The sequence below is a fragment of the Ambystoma mexicanum genome, chromosome 9 (assembly GCF_040938575.1).
Source record: "Ambystoma mexicanum isolate Mex_15411 chromosome 9, UKY_AmexF1_1, whole genome shotgun sequence".
NCBI lineage: Eukaryota > Metazoa > Chordata > Amphibia > Caudata > Ambystomatidae > Ambystoma > Ambystoma mexicanum.
Window position 1 is genome coordinate 1001987680 of NC_090931.1, and position 20033 is coordinate 1002007712.

The window sequence follows — 20033 nt, forward strand, 5'->3', positions numbered from 1 at the left end:
TTTCAAGATGGCCACCATAGAAAGGGAAGATGGGTGTTGGATAGAAAGCCTTCTTCGCTTTCCATTGCAGGCTGCAGAAAGCAAAAATGAAACTGTGTGACCGTAAAGGCAGCACCACATTTGTGTTCCTTGAGAAATGTATGGTTAAGAGAAAGAACTTGGACATGGCAACCTCAATGCAATGTTTTGTCCCTTCCAGTAATGGCCTGTAGCCACATCCCCGACATTGTGGCCACTAACCATACATCGAGGCTACCCCTCAGAGACGGAAGCTGTACCGTTGATTTGTTATGTACATGACGACACTTGTTAAATATAAAAACACTATCACATGCACAACACAAAGCTTTTCGGGTGTTGTCAATGACCTTTACATACATGTGTTGTACATGTAGTCATTATTTTCTGTAAAAATGTGCGTATAAAACGCAAAGTAGTAGTCTACTTACGTTTACATGAAATCTCATACAAACTCTGAATGGAAGCGCAATGACGTTAGAACTACTGGAAGCTACACAATTACCACTCACCTTTCGACACATAATTTCGTAAGTGGCACAGGTCGAAAGGTGTGAAGATATGAGTATTGGGAGGGTGTAAGCATGTATTATTTTACAAACATTTCTGTGCACCTTACCTCATTTTTCCTCCTTTAAGAAGATACTAATCATTTTGAACTAACGTTGGTTAATAGGGCATATGGGTGACAGATATTGGCCTGACGGTGACAGAAATTGGCCTGACGGCACTAAAGCATATGAGATGGGCCTGACCCTCCCATAGCCAAAGGAAGTGGTATGCTGTACCTTTCTCCATAACGTTCCTTGGAAGCTTAAACAAATGGCACCATATGGACGTACGTGCTGTGATGTAGCACCTACAAAAGAACACATTACGACCTGCAGCGTAGCATGCCACATTGTGAAAACAGAGTAAATTTGTAAACAAAACACTAACATTTAAGAATTAGTACAGTAGTTTTATTTCACAATAACCTGAGTGAAATCATTGCCCTATGCAATTAGTAGAGTAGTTGTGTTTCACAATGAACTGTGCGAAATGATCGCTCTATTCACATTTCCATAGAAGTAGTAAGTTTGTCTCTTTGGTCGACAATGAAAATGTTAATGGCCACGTTGTTTTTTTTCACACACAGGAAGTAAGCGTTGCCACCACAGTAGTCGTTTTCCTCCCACATTGATGTGCAAGACGACGTCAACCTCTGTGATCTACACCACCAGAAAGGATGGAATGTTACTCCTTATGGCAACAGCAGCGTAAGGACACAGAGGTCCGACACGGTCATCCAAGTGAATTATGACGCACAGACAACCGGTTATGAACAGTTGCATTTGACGGGTAAATAAGCTGTCACTAGGCAGCTGTAATCCGTGACAATCGCAATAGGGAAGGAAGTATCTGAGGGGGAAAGGGGAAATAAAACCTGCATCAATACGCAACCTTTGGATAAACCAAAGTTGTAATACATAACATTTTCAGTAAAAATGTAATTCAATAGGAGGAAATGTAGTGGGACCCTATGGACGGGGACAACGTGCAATGTCCACAATGGGGAAAAAGAAAATAAATAAATAGAGCGTGACTGAAAGTTGGAACATCTTTATTAATACAATTTTTGTTTGGAAGTAGCTGAGCGGTGAAACGGGAAATAAAATGTGTATCAATACGCAACCTCTGCACAAAACAAAGTTGTAACACATACTTTTTTACTAAATATTAATTTAATTTGGGGAAATGTAGTGGCACCCTACAAACGGCGACACTGTGCAATGTCCATAATGGGGAAAAAAAAAAAATTCAACGGCACATAAACCTTGTAATTCATTAGGAAAAATATATTTTTTTCCCAAAGTAAAAATGTCATGTCAATTCGGTATATAGGCAGGAAAAATACACTTACATGATGTGGACCGCCTCCATTGCGTCTGCTGCAGTCAGACAGTAGTGTATGTCAAAGAGTGCCTCTTCGGGAACTAATATTTCATGGTCGGTGCAAACGTTTTTGAAGCACAACCTTATCAAATGATAAGTTTTTCTAACTGTTAATCCCTGCATTATTTCTGCTCTTTCCCTGTACCTCAAGGTTAAAAAACAACGGACCCTTATGGGTGTCGACAAATATGCGGCCGTACTGAGCTTGTATTGGAAACAGAAAATGAAGTGGCCTTCACTTCGAATGCAAATACATTCTCATTTTGCAACAACGTATCAGCGGCTATTCATGAGAACCGCTACTCCCGTACACGTGCGGAAGTGCTGTGTGTACGAAATAGTGCAGGTGGCTGGCTTAGATTTCAAACAGTAGGATGCCAGCCTGACTGCAGTAATGTTGTTTATGTATTGTAAAATGGACACAGTAAGTTCATTTCGTACAATGAGTAGCAAGTTTCACTGTACCGTATGACAGTGCTAACAAGAATACATCAATGTTTGACTTTCTACTACCACGTCTCATTAATGCTCACCTTTCGAAACAGGTGTTCCATAAGTGTAACAAGTGCATTGGTGTCTTCTTCGTTTAGGTATATTAGCGGCAATGTCCGCATTCAACAGAAAACGAAGTAAACATGGCGGACGTATCGAAAGATTAAGACGCACTTCACGCTGTGCCACAACCAATCGGTGAAAGTGCAACATGGTCGCGGGCAGCACGCCACGGAATAGCCAATTGCAATCTTCTCCATGGAGTGAACAGGGAAGTGTGACCGCAGAGCGGACATAGATATCACTATTTTTAGAGACATACTTTTTGATCGTTTTTTAGTGAACTACTGGATGGATTGTCACAAAATTTACAAAAGCACGCTTTCGCGAACAAGCCCCTGACACTGCTGCAAATTTGGTGCAAATCCGTCCAGCGGTTTGGCCTGTAGCCGTGCGCAAAATTTTCCCCCATTCAGTCTATGGGAGAAAAGGAAGTTTTGGGACCCTACCTATAACTTTGCCCCCCCCCTGGACCAAACTTACAGCATTTTAACCATAACTACACGTGAGATTTTTATATATACATATATATACATACATACATATATATATACACACATTCTTCTCTACTTCTGACTATTTTGTTTTTCCCGCCTCCCTCCGTTACCTTTTCCCTTACTTGTTCTAAGTCATATACTTTTGCCAAAACATTAGTCATTTTCACTCACCGTTCGCATGTTTCCTCTCTGGATGCTCGGGATCACCGCCTTAGTTATCACCTTCTCTGGCCGTTCTCCTGCTCAGCTGCCTGTAGGAGTGGGAAGGGGTTATGTGGGGAACACGGGTCCCTTCAGACCTCATTCCGCAGATTTTATTTTACTCTACCACTGTCTACGGGGAGCTTTACAGTCTACTCAGCCGAATGGCAAAGGACTTGTAATATTGCCAACTACCTAGAGTTACTTTATGTTGACGGTGAATGGGTCTTATTCTAATCGATAACCATCCGATCTCTGCTACCAAGTGTGCTCCGAGACCTCCAACCGGCCCATAGAGTCGGAGTTTGCTCAGACGCACTTTAAAACGAGATAACCGGACCCGTGAGATGGATGGTGGTGCAGATATATACTTCAACTCCAATCAATAAGGACAACTCAACGGTTTGGCAAAGGGAGTCTGACAGATGCTGGCTGGCCACCAAGGATCTATGAACAGGAGAGTTCAATCTGAAGCATTCCTGAGATTGCGGAGTGACTGATGAATCAGAGGAAGAGGTGGGAAGGCACATGCCTTCATGTTGTGCCACGGGATCTCGAGAGCATCCTCTAGAGAAGAGGCCCATAGACCGTTCCCTGGATGCATAAAGAGGAAGTTCCCCGTTTGTCGCAGTCGCAAAAAAGGTCCACTTCTGGAGTGCCCCATTGGCGAAAGATGTTGGAGGACTTAAAAGTTCAGTTCCCACTCGTAGCTGGCTGCTGTCTGCTGGCTGAGTGAGTCTGCCGTCACATTGAGTTGCCCCAGAATGTCCACCATCAGCAGCCAAATGCAGCGCTGGATGGCCCATTCCCGCATCTGAATGGAAAGGTCCACAAGAGGCGGTGACTTGGTACCACCCTGCTTGTTGATGTAAAACATGGATACCGAGTTGTCCGTGCGGACGCGGACCACCCGGTCGTGATGGATGGTTGAAACGCTTTCAGCACCAGAAAAACAGCCATGAGGTCCAAATAATTTATGACACTGCCATGTCCTGCGGTGTCCAAAGATCAGATGATCCAGAGTTGCTCCCCACCGTAGGAGCGAGGAGACCGTGGTAATCGTCACATGTGGGCATGACTCCTGAAAGGAGGCCCCCACCGTAGGACCATCATAGAAGGTCTGCCATCATGCAAGACGGAACTGGGATCATCTTGGAGCCCGAGTCCGAAGCCTGAGACCAAGAGCTCAGAAGAGCCAGCCGAGTACGCCTCGTTTTGAGACGTATAAGAGGAAGAACGAGTACACACGTAGCCATGAGGCCCAGAAGTCTCTGGACCACCAAGCCGTCATGTGCTCTAACTGGATGAAGAGCAGAGACGTGGCAAATAGATCTGCAATCCTGTCCGCCGTCAAATACACCCTGGAGTCGATCGTGTTCCAACGAAAACCCAGGAAGATCTGGTCTTGGGAGACTGTCATGGAAGATTTCCGCCAGTTCACCGAAAGCCCGAGGTGCAACAGGAGCTGGAGAAGAGACTGGAGATTGCTCAATGCCACATGTGGACAAGGGCTGCGTAGGAGCCAATCGTCCAAATACGGATATACATGAACGCCATGTAGCCGAAGGTAAGCTGCGATGACCGACATCTTCGTAAAGGAACGCAGCGCAGAGTTGAGATCAAACGGAACTGGAAATACTCCCCTCCCAGGGAGAACCGCAGATACTTTCGATGCGGCCCCCATATCAGGATGTGCATATACACGTCCTGAAGGTCCACAACACTGAGCCAGTCGCCCTTCCGAAGAGAGGACTTTATTTGGCAGGGTGTGATCATCTTGAATTTCTCTTCGGGAAGAGAAAGATTGAACTGGGAAAAGGCGAGGATGGTGCGCAGGCCAGCCAGGTTGGGTTTGAGCACCGTGAATAGTCGAGAGTAGAAGCCCTCCCCTTGCTCCCCCAGGGGAACAGGTTCCACCGCCCTGAGGTCTAGAAGCTTCTGAACCTTGCATCTGAGGGAGGGTGTCTCGATCTGTTGGGAGGATTGAAAGGTGGGATAGGGGGAGGGGCAATTGAAAGCCTGCCCGAGCAATGGACAAAACCCAATCGTCGGTGATTGTGTGCCACGCCTTTCAAATGAGACAAGATTCGTCCTCCCACCGGAGTCTCCTGCGACCGACATAAAATATTTCGCAGATTTGTCGGCAGGGAGACTACCTGCTCCTGGAGAGGAGGCTGAAGGCCAAAAAAAATAAAATAAAAAATAGACCACGTTGTTTTCCACGTGTGCCACCAACCGGAGGGTCAGTTCTGCGCACCCGGCGGTCCTGAAACCCTCTGAAGCCAGAGAAGGATTGAGACTGAGACCCCGACCTCTGGGTATAAGGGGCCTTAGCTGGGACCTTTGCCAGGACTGACAGGGATTTGACGGTTTTGGTACTCACCTTGAGTGAGTTCGTCATCCATAGAAGAATGAAACAACTCCTTTCTGTCAAAGGGAAGGTCCAGAACTTTATCTTGCACCTCTTTCGAAAACTTCATCGTCAATTCCCACCATCAGTACTCGAGCTGAAGTATCCACATGGTGTGCCGCAGCCTCTAGGATATCCTGCGCCAACACCCTAGCATCCGACAAACCGGCCTTGAAGTCGTCTAGCCTATCTGAAGGAATGCACTCCTGGAAATCAGCCAACTCTCTCCACAGCTTCATATTAGCTGCCACCAGGATCTGTATTTGATTGGCGAAGTTGCAGTGCTGAGTTAGCAAAGACTTTATCCAAGGAGTCCAGAATTTTGTCTTCCTTGAAGAGAATCTGAGCCGCAGCTGTAGAGGTTGCAGAGGCCGGCTTGGATTGAAGCGTGGCCGCAGCTACCATTGTCAAGGAAGGGAGCGGACAAGATGCCAAGGCCATCTCATCGGAGGTGTGAAGCCTGTAACGGGCGTCGATTCTCTTATAAATATGCAGGCCAGGTTGGGGTTTATCCAGACCTTACAGGCCTCGGCTAAAAACGTCCTTCTGCAGGAACAGGCCGGTGCGCTCTTGTGGTGACAAGGTGAACGCTCCCGAAAGCACCCCTTCCTGTGGAGCAGGTCCTCAGGTACTGGAATGTCGAGGAGGCCCATCATATCTAGAACCTAGTCATGGAATGCTCTAACAGAGCAGGGCTGCTCATCGCTATCATGATCTGCTTGAGAGTCATCCAACGGATCGGTGGCAAATGGCTGGGCTGCCACAGATTTTAAAGTGCTAACCCGCTCTACCAGTGTCTTCTCTATGGGAGACAACTGGGGTGGGGAGGAAGAGCTGGAGGTGGACCGATAGGGAGAGGTGGTACAACCGTCAGAGCTGCTGGAACCAATGGAGTGGAAGGTGGCGTCGGAGGTTCAGGGTAGATTTCCTGGAAAATACCCTTAAAGTACTCTTTCATAGGGTCAGAATGCATGAGCCTCTGAAATTTCCCGAAAAACACATCCTCTGATGAAGGCTTAGGCCCTAGGGTAGGCAGAGGCCTCCATTAAGGGGTGTACCCCCAAAAAATGCAATGAGGATGGTTGCCAGGAAGGCCCACCACATATCCGGTCTGCATAGATCAGCGTAGCAGAAGTAGGAGGAAGCGACACAGTATGTGGCAGCGGCATCCGAGCATGCCAGTCGTAAGAAGGGTGGAACAGATTTTTACATTCCACCTGAGGTGACACAGGCTGCTCAGCCCCAGCACCCGCCGTCGAGAACGTAGGTGTATGTGAAGGATCCAAAATGGCCGCCGTGGACCATGAGGGGTGGCCCGCCATTTTGTCGATGCTTGAAGAGAACTGCGTCACATGTACAGCTGAGGCAATCGCCTCCACAGGCTTGTCAGGGGACTTAAGTAACAATTTAGTCTTGACACAAGGATCCTCGGCCGAGCCAGTACTGGGGGGTCTCGGATGTTTGCTTGACATCTAAGAGGTGGCCCCAACATTAGCCTCCAAAGGAGGAACCTCGGCAGAGCCGGTAACAGAGGAGTTACGGTGCATGACCGCCCTCTTTGCCCCCTCGAAAGAACCAGTATCGCCGTGGTGAGCGTGGGAAAACTGAGGAATGACCCTTACAGAGAAGGCCTTAAGACCAGGTCTCGGTTTTGTCGGTACAGACCTTAGCCTCAAGAAGAGGCTAAGGTCTCGTCCCGGTATGTATAGCTCCCTCGTGAGGGGCTCAAGCCGCGGCTTGGTACAGAAAGCTTCAGAAACGGAGAGCTCGGAGCGAACCCCGGTGTCCAAAGCCTCAGATAAACTGGGCCAATGTTTAGCACCCGACAGGTGAATCTCTGAACGTGTTCCAGTTTTAGCAGGTCCGTCGTGGGAACCCTCGGAGAAAACTCTGGTGCGCCTGTTAGGCCTGCAAGGCACCTCAGGAGAAGTCCTGGTTGGTATGAAAGCAGTGCGTTATTAATGCATTGCGCCGCTTGCACATTTTCTTTTTCATAAAATGCTTGTGTGAAACAACAAGATTCATTGTAAACCCACCAGCCATCACCTCTTTGTTTTTGCTTTGTCACCCCTGTGTGAGACGGGAATGCCTAGAGCCCCTCCTAGACCGAGAAGACCCCAGAAAGGAGTCCCCCAGCCGGGGTGCCCTAAAAAGTAAGGAACTTACTGGGTGTCTCTTCTTATTGTAGTTTTTATCAACAATAAGAAGAGACACCCGGTAAGTTCCTGAGGAGGCGGCGGAGGAACACGCTGCAAAACCTCCTGCCAACCAAAGACGACGGCGCTGGAATGCCCGGACGGAGAGGGAATGGCAGTAGAAGCACGAATCCCAGTGGTGGTCCGGCCCGAGACACACTAAGCAGAGAGATAGTGGATCCGCCCTAGCGAAGCGACGTTCGCACGGAGAACAGGACACAAATCCCAGACGCTCGGAGGACTATGCGACTGCAGAACCAGAGCAGGAGAGAAGGAAAACAGGAACAAAAAACTCCCGAAGATGCAATTGCGTCCAGTCCCGACCGCACCGCGAAAAGGACTGAAGGGTGATGCGTGGGCGGAACTCAGGAGTGAGGCGTTACGGCCGCGTGAGGTACCCTGCTTAAAAAGAGAAGGACAAACATTTTCAATTTCTAATCCTTTTTGGAAAAAGTGCTCCGGTCCCTTCCCGTAGGACGGAATGTCCCACAAGTATGGAGGAAAGGGGACGGGACGTAGGATTATGGGTCATAAGGAGGTAAGGGTCAGGGCTCCTGTGTACACCACACTTTTCAATTACTTTGACATGCATGGTTGTGATTTACATGGTCTTTCCTATAAAAGTGATTTGAATTACCTTTAATTCGTATCTTGCTTTTCCTGATGCTTCAATCCGATTGAGTTGTTGCTAAGGCAGTTGGCAAGGTCTGCTCATCTACAGCATGCTGTTCTACAAGCTACTGTACCTATTTATATGAGCTACAGCAGTGTGGAGCTGAAACAAACAGTGCCAGGACTGCCTGCGACCCCGTCTGCAGATGTAAACCAAAAGTAAGGTGTGGGGATAAACGCTTAATAGAAAAGGGAGTGGTCATTCTGATAAAAGAAATCCAGACTCACAGATTCAAATTCTCAGTACTAGGTCTGATAAAAGGTTCTAGGGCTTTTTGAGACTTTGCAAGTTTCCCCGACTCCCTGAAAATTAGCAAAATTGCTCAGTTTACCCCTACCCATGTCTTTCCTGCCACTTCCAAGCCACATTTGAACACATTTTACATTTTTTAGAGCTCCATTTCATACCAACCTGTCGGTATAGCATTTTTGTTGCTTGTTTATTGGCATTTTCAAATATAACAGCAAGATCGAGTACCCCCCTCCCCAACTCACTCCCCTCCCTGATCCCAAAGACCCCTCCTGTTCCCTGTTCCCTGCCCCCTTCCCCCAGGTACAGATGGGTTTCTAAGAGTGAGTAGTTGGCTAATTAAGGTGAGAATGTCAGTTAATTCCCAAGATTTGAAGTTTTTGCAGACAGTATGCCTCGCGGTAGTCATCGTGCAGGAAGGCAAGGACCAACCTCCAGTCGTCCGAGAACTTGCCGCTGTTCCCCTGTACAGAGTAGGTCAGCCACCCCAGGGCTACAAAGTGCCATTCCTCGGCATACCAGTCTTGTTGGTTCGGGGGATCCTTAGCCTTGCAGTGTTGCTCTATTACCAAGAGTGCCACCAAGGTTATTATTGCATAGGCCTTCCTCTGAGGGTTGAGCCAGGTTTTTTTTTGCAGTCTCCCCGACTCAAAATACTTTCTTTTATACCTCTCTTGATCCGATTGCAACACACTCTTCATATTGTCGTTGATCGCCTTCTAGTATTCTGCTAGTTTCGGACAGTTCCAGATATGGGCCCAGTCTCCCTGTCCCCCACATGCCCATCAAAAGTCCTGGGAAAATCTCCCGCCACTAAGTCAAGCCCGTATACCATATATCCCTGGTTTGGATCTCCCAGGTGAGTTTCGGATGTCCCTCCATAGCTGCTCCCACTCCTCCATATCTATGCCCCCGCACCCGCAGTGATCGTTCCCATCTGGCCCTAGATGTATTGGGTGGTATAGGGAGTCCATCTGCCAGGAATGTATCTATGTTCAAAACTACCTTATCTCCAGGATTGATAGCGAGATATTTCTCGAATGGTGTGAGGGGCATTGTCACAGCTGCCTTGTTAGAGGAGGATGTTAACCAGTGCCAGAGCTGTAGATATTGTAGCCTGTTGCTTTCCCTCAAGTCCAACTACCATTTACACTGTTCGAACGGTTTGATCCCCTGAAGCATATCCCCGATCATGGTGCACCGCCTGTCCTTCCACCTGGAAAACGCTCCTGGCTCCATTCCCGGGGTAAACAGGGGTTTTGAAACAATGGTCTGCCGGATTAACGTATTGCTTCCCAAGTGTCGGACAATAGGCCCGTAATGGCACCCTTGTGAACATTTGGTTGTCTATCTCCTCTGCTCAGCCACAGCACCTCCACGGGAGTGCATTTTAAATAAAGAAGAAATGTCTTTTAGATCTAAATCCAAAAGCAGTATTAGCCATTTCAGCCAAGTCTCACAACGTGCAGTGCCAGCCACACAGTAGCCATCACCGAAGTTCACCTCCAGATCAAAGCCAGATGAGCAATGCATTGTGGGTATGCACATAAGTGAAATGTCAATACTATGCCAGGAAAATGTCCTCGTCTATGGGACAGTGCTATTTTATACACAGCATTTTCAACCCATGACAGACCGTTCAAGGATGCAGACAACTGCATATGTGTTTCACACTTGGGGATCATCAGTGCAGTATAGTCTAAATGCTTGCTGTGGTTGGAGCTCTGGGCATGGCAAAATCTGGAAATTCTGAGTGAGAGCTTGACATTCTTTGGAGAGGGCAAACAAAAGCCAAAACGATATTGGCTTCATATTTGGAGCCAAAAATGGAAAACATTGCAATTTTGTCTATTGGAGGTAGCAGGGGAAGTGTTACAACAAATTCAAAGAGAACTGGGAATGAATTAGCAAAGTTTTACCCGGGTCCATCTGGGTCATAGATTTAGCTCTCGAATACAAAAATGAAACACTTTTTCAAGAAATTGACGGGCCCAAAGTTGGGAAATTAGTCACCTGAACATAATACATTAGAAGAACAAGATGGGACAGCAAAAAATCACACTTCTCCATATGTAATGCATATGGAGTCACCCTAGCAAACAGATACATTTTCAGCAAATGAGTTTTCTGGATCCACTCAAAACAAAAAAACATTATCTGCATCTACCATCACTTTCACCTCACATAGCCTATGTTCACACATTTAGTATTCCTTGTGAGTTTCTTATTTCTAAAAATGACCTTAAAGTGAATATAAATACCATAGGAGCAATCAGGCATCCAGGTCTTGGTTGCCTCCAATAGGTAAAGAAAGGTAAGCATACATTATTGGCATAGATAGAGGCTTGAGGATACCAAACACTTAAAACAGCTTGATAACTCGCTCTTCCAAGCCAAACCCTCTTCCATAGATGAGCCATTTCTAGTTAATCACAGGTCGTTTTCAGGATCTGTCACCCACGTCACCATCTTCTAGGATCCATGGTCACCATAGGATCAAACAAACAAGTATTGACTGATTTCTAAACTCCCCCTGATGAACCAAACCTCATATTTATCAGCTTTGGAGAATCCCTCTCCCATTGCATGGTCAGTACTTTCACATAAAATCTGCCTATTCAATTTAGTAATCGTGTAGGAATCCGCTTCAGCCCTGTTGGAGGTTCTGCAGTCTCCTCTGGTGATTGGTGCAGCAAGGTCGTTCAGCATGCCGACGACCTGGGTCCGGCCGTCCACCCTACAAACACTGGCAGATGCGGAAACTACCATCCCCAGAATCCACAGCATCTACATGCAGCACTTCATTGGACAAGGGATGTGACCCAGAAGAGCTGTTTTCATACTCTGTGGCAACAAAAGGGTTCGAAGGATGACCGCCGGTGCTCCTCAACTGTTCGTTGGACTGCGAGTAGCGTTTCTCTCCACTTGACTAGCTCTGGGCATCGTTTAAGATTCTTGACCCCAGCTTCTCGCCTGGATTGCCTTTGTTGTTTCCTTGATGGTTACCCTCATATTGGATAGTGCTGCTTCAACAGTGCTGGACCTTTTGCCTGTGTGCTTGCTTTTGATACTACTGAACCTACTGGAACTTGACCTGTTTCTGTCTTTTGGACTTCTGAAGGAATTCCCTTTTGCCTGGCGTACCTCGACTGCTTGTGCCTCTAGAACTTTTTTTTTTTTTTTTAAATTTTCTTCCCTTAGTTTTGCGCCCTCGTGCCCTTTGGGTCAGATCCCTATGTTTTCCTGGTCTTTTGCGACTCTGGGCAACATGTTGGGTAGTTTTCTGGCCTGTGAACATGGAAAGCCTCTAGCAGGACTATGCTGCATTCCATCCTAGGTTCAACATCATTGTGCCATCAAGTCTAAGGTAGGAAAGGGGTTGTGGGGGATAAGTCATTTTTACGATCCACATATTAACAGCAATGCTCTTTTGTTTGTTTGTCCCACCACAGTTCACTTGATGTCCCTCCTGTCTTTTCATCTGAGCCCCTAGCCTGATGCTTATGTATATGTTCTACAGGCTGTGCTCTCAAAAGCAAAGTCTTCCTGTAAAGGAAGCCCACTACTGGTTCTGTTCCACTCTGGACAGTGATGGGTTTGTGACAGTATTAAAACAGGATGGTCATTTTTGGTCATTAGGTGGATCTCGGTCTAGTGTTACATGGCTTCAATAAGCTCCAGATTCCAAAGGATGGCTGAAGGGTTTTTATTGACAGATAGTGAAAGGCTTTTATGATGATCTGGTCAGGTTGACCAAACTATTGGGTTTCCCTAACCTGATCTCTCCACCTCCAGTGAGCTCCCTCCATTGTAATCCAGGCTTCCCTAACACCTAAGTGCAGTATCAAAAATAGAGATCAGTGACCCTTTCTATCTAGTCTAGCCTAGGCTTCAGGTGAAAAGGCAGATGCTGTCGTTCCTTACCCTATAGTTTTCACAGATCATATCGGTATGGTTCGAGACTGTGCCTGCATCCAATGTTCTCACTCTCTCTTTTCCTTTCAGTCTCTTTCACTCCTCCAGCCTGATCTCATGCTACCATCATCTTCCATTTGCCTACTCCCTCCTTCTCCATCCTTACCTTTGATCTGCCTCGTTCCTCACTCTCCCAGTTTCTCCCCCGATCCCTACACCCACCTGTCTCCTCCTACTTTTCTCCCCCTCTTCCGACACTGATTTCTCACACACCCTCCACCTCTCTCACTCTTCTCTCCTCCACAACTACACCCCTCCTGTCTTCAATCTACCCTATTCCGGTTACCCACCCTCACCTCCACCAACTAATCCCTCCTGCCTCCACCCCTATCCTAGTTTCTCTCCCTCACCTTCCCTCTCTTCCAACACACTCTCACAGCAGTTGCAGCTTCCCTCTTTCACTTTGGTACCAATCTCACATTCAATAACTTATCTGGACATGCGTCCAAGACTGCCACAAACTCTTCAGCACTCCGCACCACCTTTTGTTCTTCCATGTTCGCTCAATCCACCTCCACTCCTCCTATCCACACCAAACACTTTTCAATCTGTTGTGTCTCGCAGCCCTTTTATACCAGTGACTTGCTATTGCCTTAGTCTTTCTCCTCCTTCCATTGGTGCTTTAGTGACTCACCGACTCCAAGGGTCAGTCTAATCCAACATTGCTCCCCACGGTTGGGTTAACACAGGGCAACATTTCATAAACCCGTCCTAATGCGATGGCTTTCGGAGAGCCTCTGCAGTTCTTTCAGGTTGGTGTTTTCTCACCGCTTTCTTCTGTCTTTGTCGCAGTAAGTGGTGTTCTTCTCTGCTGCACCAGAGGCTGACTGGCGATGGGCTTTAAGATTACCGGTGACTCCGGTATTCTGGAAACCACTGTCCTGAAACAAGTAAAAGAGAAGTCCCTCTACTGAGAACGAACATGGGTCAAATACTCTGTTCTATGGAATTTCCTCCACTCAGGGGGGTCGACAACCATGTTTTAGATGATACAGTGGTAAGAACTTCATCATTCAAGGCACATTCCAGGGGTTCAGGGGCTGGGGCTCTGCAAACTTCCTCACTCCACCTCCGAGGTAGGATCGGCTTTGTCCTTTGCCCCATTAGGCTACCAACACAAGCCCCTGACTGTGTCACACTAGTTAACTAATGAAACTATTCATTGCTTCAAAGAAAGTTCTCCGCTTTCTTTTCTTCATACCAACTTTTTTTAAAATGCATTAAGTATTTCTGGACAATGGATTTTAGGAACTCAATATTAACCCCATCAATTCCAGGCAACTTGACGATCTAGTTCTTTGTAATGTAAATAGCTTCTATAAACCAGATGTCTCCTCACCCATTTTTGTAGAGAACAGAATGATCGCTAAAATGCCTTCAGTGCTCCTATTCCTAGTTTCCATATCTTACCTATAAAGGTTTTGATGTACATTTGATAATTCCATCATAATCTCCTTAACATAGGTTATAGGTCTCCCTGCACTGTATCACAAAGCTATAATTCTTATATTTACCATTTTTTTCTTCAAATTGGAGGCACAAATATTGAAAACCTTTTGGTCTATTCAAAGAATTTCAATCTCACTTTCAGAATTGAAGGATTTGCAGCATATGTATATGTGCAATGAAGCCAGAATTTCAGACATGGGTCTGGCATAGCAGAATCAGCTGGTTGTGTGTGTTTCATAGCATATTTAAAACAGAACAGGCTGGTTCAGGTTGCCGGGAGCCAAAAAATGGAAGTGACAGGAAGAACAATGAAGGGAAGAAGAGAAAGAACAGGGCCAATTCCAATGGTTTTGCTGAAGGTCATGCATTAGTAAGTAAAAATGCTGAGGGCGACAATAGGGATGATTTGCTCTGCTGAGTCTGGCTAAATGCTAAATATCCATAACTGATTTTGTTTTTGTCAAAGGAACACCTGCATGAATAGGGTAGATACATATGGATGGACACTTCTGAACCAATATAGAATACTATGAAATTGGCAATGCAAAGTGATTATAAAACGGTGCAACATCCTATTGACAAATGGTCCCCTGGTTGTTAAACTGTGGGGGCCAGCTAAAGACCATTCAAATGATAGCTAACCATGCTATATCCTAATGTCTTTAACTTGCTCGCTACCCAAATGAATAAACACCCAAAATTCATGTGAAGAGGCAAAAAGGTGAGACTCGTGGCTGAAGGAACAAAGGCGAAGGGGCTCAAATCACCCAACAGATATCATATGTCCTTCACACTGCTTCAAGTCTATGTTCTGGTGCAATTATCACAAAGCAGTGAGCGAAGAAGGTTAAGTGGGTATATTATTTGCCACCATTTTCCATACTTCCATACAAACCCTCACTGACATCCTTTTTGTCGTACCTTTGCCAGATCTCTGGACCCCTCAAATGATCTCTGTCCTGTCTCCTCCTCTCCCATTAATGGTGGCACCAGCTGGGAAGTCCTCATGGATTCCTTTGATTTCTCCAGAGTCATCCTTAATGTCTACCTAAATGGCACTGTCATGGTGCATGGCTCTCAGGCCAATCTCCTCCTCTTTGATAGGCGGTTCCCTCGCCTCATCAACTTCCTCTCATCTCCAGCTGTCCCCTACTCTCCTTCCTTGGCTACCTTGCCCTCTTTTCCTTCCTCCTCTGCCCCATCTCAAGCCCCCTCCACAGGGCTTACCTCGGATTTGTACCCCTCCCGGGAAGGTCTTTAAGGCTGGCAACCTTCTTCATCTTGCCACTCAACTCTCGCTCGGCTGTCAAACACTCCTCTGACATTTGCCACCTCCTAGAAGAACTTGACCTCAATGTCCTCTGTCTTACCGAGACATGGTTCACAGCCAGCTTTGTCACAAGCTTTGACACTCTCCTCTGACTGCTACAAGATCCTCTCCGCCCCCAGATCCACCCAGCCCAGAGGGGGTGTAGCACTGATCTTCCCCGAGCAGATTCCTGCCTCTATCAATCTCACTCCGACTTACTCCTCTTTCGAATGCCTTGTCTGCAGGCTCTGTGTCTCTCCCCCCTAGCCACTCTCCTACCTTTGCTACTCTCTACTGGCCCCCCTGGTCAAATCACCTCTTTTCTCTGAGTGGGCTAACCTCTCCTCCTCCCTCCTGGCCTCAACCACTCAAATGATCCTCCTTGGTAACCTCAACATCCATCTTGATTCTCCTTGTTCCTCATCCGCGCTCTTTCGCGACCTCTGCGATTCCCTCTGCCTGTCTATCCTCCCCTCTGGCCAGATTCACTCTGCTGGTCACACCCTGGATGTCTTGATCTCCTCTGACCTCCCCCCTCTCTCCTGGAGTGATCACTGCCTCCTCTCCTCATCTTTCCATCTCCTCCCTTCAAGCCATGCCTACCTCAGGATTGCCACCCACCTTCTCGGACATCCGGCCCATGAAACGTGCGTCAGCCGAGGCTTTCGCTGCCACCTCCCCCCCACCTCCTCCACCCCAGGCTGACTCACCCCATGCTACTCTTGATGCTCTTGCTTCCGTCATGAGGATAATTTTGAAGTCCAAAGCCAAGTGCAATTCTTGATATGACTCTGACCTAGCTACACTTAAATGTAAGTGTAGGGCGGCCGGAGAGGAAATGGAGGGCTTCTTGCTCATCCTCTGACAAACTGGCCTGCCGCCTGCTCCAAAGGTAATACTGATTCTCTGTCCGCACCAAGAAGAGAGTCCACATTCAAGCCTGTGTCTCTGCGGCATCAAACAACTTTGCCAAACTCTTCAAAATCTGTAAAGAACTCGCCAACCCTGCTGCAGTATCCACCCCTCCTCACCTCCCAGGCTCTTTGCAATGCCCTTGCCTCTCACTTTATCTCTAAAACCCAGGACATCTTGTCCGCCCTCTCCTTCACTCCCCTCTCCTTCTCTGCTTGAATCCTCCTTCAGCTACTCCCCTCCCTCTTTCTCCTCCTTTCCTCCCCTGATGAGGTCGCTAGACAAGTCCAATCTATGAAAGCCTCATCAAAACTGTTCCATCTCTGTTCCTCAAACCATTAAGGACCACATCGATACCCTTGCTCAGACCCTTGCCGATTTCTGCAACCTCTCCTCTGCCTTAGGATATTTCCCCTCCTCTCTGATGCTCTCCCTTGTGCATCCTCTCAAGAAACCCACAGCTGATCCTTCTTGTCCGACTAACTAGCATACAATTTGCATTACTCCCTTTTTGGGTAAGCTTCAGGAAAAGCTGGCAATCTCTCAGCTTAACCTTCATTCCGATTCTGTTAGCTCTCTCCATTACCACCAAACTGGCTTCAGAGCTGCCAGAATCACGAAAACTGCTCTCCTGAACATCTGTGAAGACCTGCTCTCAAACTTTGACTCTAACATTCTCTCTGTCCTCATCCTACTTGATCTCTCCTCTACTTTCGACACAGTCAACCATACCACCTTGCTCAAGTGCCTCCGTGACAACCTGGGTACCACCGATCAGGCTCTGGTGGAGCGGACCTCTTTCCTCGCTGATCGACCCTCCCAGGTACAACTTGGGTCCTTCCTATCTTCCATCTCCCTCTCTACCTGTGGTGTTCCCCAGGGTTCTAACCTCTTGGCTTGGCTTTTCAACCAATACTTGGCAACTCTCGCCTATTGCATTTCCATTTTCTGCTCAAATTTCCAGTGCTATGCTATTGACACCCAACTCATTTGCAGGCTTCCTTCAGCCATCTCCTCTCCTTCCCTCATCTTCGATTGCCTAATCGCCATTCAAAATTGGTGTGCAGCCAATGATCTTTGTCTAAATGCCAACAAGACTGATATCCTCCTTATTGGTACACCTTCGCCATCCTTTCCCCTCACTTTCTGGCCAGCCTCCCTTGGCCCTCCTCCTACCCACTACTTGCGAGGCTAAGAACCTGTGGGTCATCTTTGGCTCCACACTTTCCTTTCACGCACACATCTCGGACGTCTCTAAAAAGTCAAACTGCTTACTGCATCTCCTTAGTGGTACTCTGCCTTTCCTCTACTTCCCTCGGAAGCTCACTGTCTCCTAAGCTCTGGTTCTCTCTAGTTTGGACCACTGTAACAGCCTTTTTCTAAATCTACCTGCCTCCACTCTCCACCCTTTACAACTAATCCAGAACAGGACTGCGAGAATTGTCCTTGGCCTGAAGCCCTGGGATCGTATCTCCCAAGCTCTGAAATCCCTTCATTGGCTCCCAGTGGATGCAAGGATTACATTTAAAACCCTCTGCATTGTCCACAAGGCTTTCTGGGGCCTTGGTCCAAAATACCTTCAACTATCCCTCTGTAAATACCTCCCCTCTCGACCCCTTCACTCCTCTACTTCTAACTTCCTCAGGATCAGTCCTTTTTCAAAGAAACGAGCTGGGGGTAGATCTCGGTCTTCGGCTGGGGCCTCCCTTTGAAACAGCGTCCCTGCCATCTTGAAACTTGAGGAGAACCATCTCTCGTTCGGGAAGCAGCTCAAGAGCTTCCTCTTCACTTCTGCCTTTGCCCCCCTAATCCCCTGCTGATCTGCTTTCTCTCTCGGCACCGTTCACCTGGCCACTCTCTGTCCTTTGGGCCCAAGTATCTGTTCACCCTGCCACCCTTCTGCACTGCCTCCGGGCCGCCCCTTTCACTGGGGTCTGTATCTGTACCCATACAGTCCCTCACCCACTTTTCTTCTACACTTATCAGACACACCCTATCTGACTAACCTAGCACATTGTCACTTTCTGGCTAGACTACCACAGTTTATCACCTTTATTTATTTGACTTATTTATTCTGTTCTCTCCTCTGTTCCGCACTTTCCACTTTTCCCCCCTTCCATGCACTTTCCCCCTTTTCCCTTTCCCATGCACTTGCGCACTCTCAATGTCACTGGGCTTAGCAAGATCGTTTTTGTTCTCCCCTGTTCCCCTCCCCTTGCCTGGTCGTGCTCTGAAACACTTGTGTACGAGCGCAATATTAAGAAAATATAATTTAATTTCATACCATGTATGGCTGCATGGAGATTAGACGGGACCACAGGAGGTACACGCCTTCGGACTAAAATTTGATGGAAGCATCAAAGTATTCATCACCAGTGCAGTCCAACAACAAGAGCATGCTTGTGGATGAAGATAAATGGAAAAAGACATGGAAAAGAATATACATCTTTGTTGGATTAATTACATGATCATAAGTTAGCCACGGTAATAAAACCAATGGCTGGGTTAGTTAGTGACACCTTCATGATAATGTTTTGACAAATTCACTCAGAGAAAAATTTGATTTTGAACTGCAGAAAAAAGTCAGAAAAGTGAACATTAATGGGAAATGAAAATGGGCATACAATTAGTGGACACACAGTGGAAAACTGGAAATTATTTAGCCATCAGTCAATGTTACTCAATCACTATACTTCTAATAAACAGAGCTTCCTGGAATTTCAAGTGTTTGAATAAGGTAGGTACGGCCAACTCAATTTTCTTGGCACTGTGAAACAGTAAACGTTCCTATAAAGACACATTCCGTAGATTGTGAAAACATTAAAATGTCTGCCAACAAAATAACAAAGGCCTCTTTAACTGTGCTGAGATTTAATTCTAGGTAAGAAAGGATATAATAATCTTATGAGAGAACCAACCCAGAACGATCCATAAAGGTAAACTGGAAAGAACCCCATAAAATTATACAATAGGGGGTGTCATAATCTACACTACACATGCACTGGAGAGGAACTTTAAAACGTGGCAAGAACAGTTTCCAAGAAGAAAAAAAAAGATGGTAAATTATAAGCACACTACAGTGCTTTGTGCTGACTTTTAATGTATACGTGTTCTTTTATGTATGCGCGTTTTATTTTCTTAATAAAAAATGTTTAAAAAATTACAGTTGATAAAATTTGAAGAGATCAGGAACTGGCTGTAATGCTATCTAGAAGCAGCAATGAAAAATATATCTGGACATGCTTCAGAGAAAGTCTGCATGCACGCTTGCACTTACGCTCAGGTACATCGTAATTCTTAGCCAAATCTTTTAATTGTGACACTTTATTTCCATTTTGAATGCATGATTAAATAATCAATAGGGTTTTGGTATTCTGTCTCAGTTGCATGACTCTTGTCTGCCTTGGCACCCATGTGTGCTGTGTTGTGGCATTTGTTTAGTATGTTGATGGTCCACTGTGTCATGTGCTATGATATAATTTGGTCCATAACCTTTGTAAATATTAGTCTTTCCAATACTCTTCACTTATTACAGAAAAGGTTTTATTTAGCTAAGAGTATGTGTTAAAAAAAAAAAATCGCTTGCTGCGACTAGGACTTGAAATGCTGCATGTACAAAAAAGGTACAAAGTGCATTAAGGTTTTGTTTAAATCTCAC

The 20033-nt window shown here is 46.5% G+C and overlaps 1 protein-coding gene across 6 annotated transcripts in view; it reads right to left on the reverse strand.

Moving 5' to 3' along the window:
* Positions 1 to 20033, reverse strand: part of GPR155 (G protein-coupled receptor 155) — a 1263615-nt gene that overhangs the window by 1000143 nt on the left and 243439 nt on the right. The gene's annotated exons all lie outside the window — the stretch shown is intronic.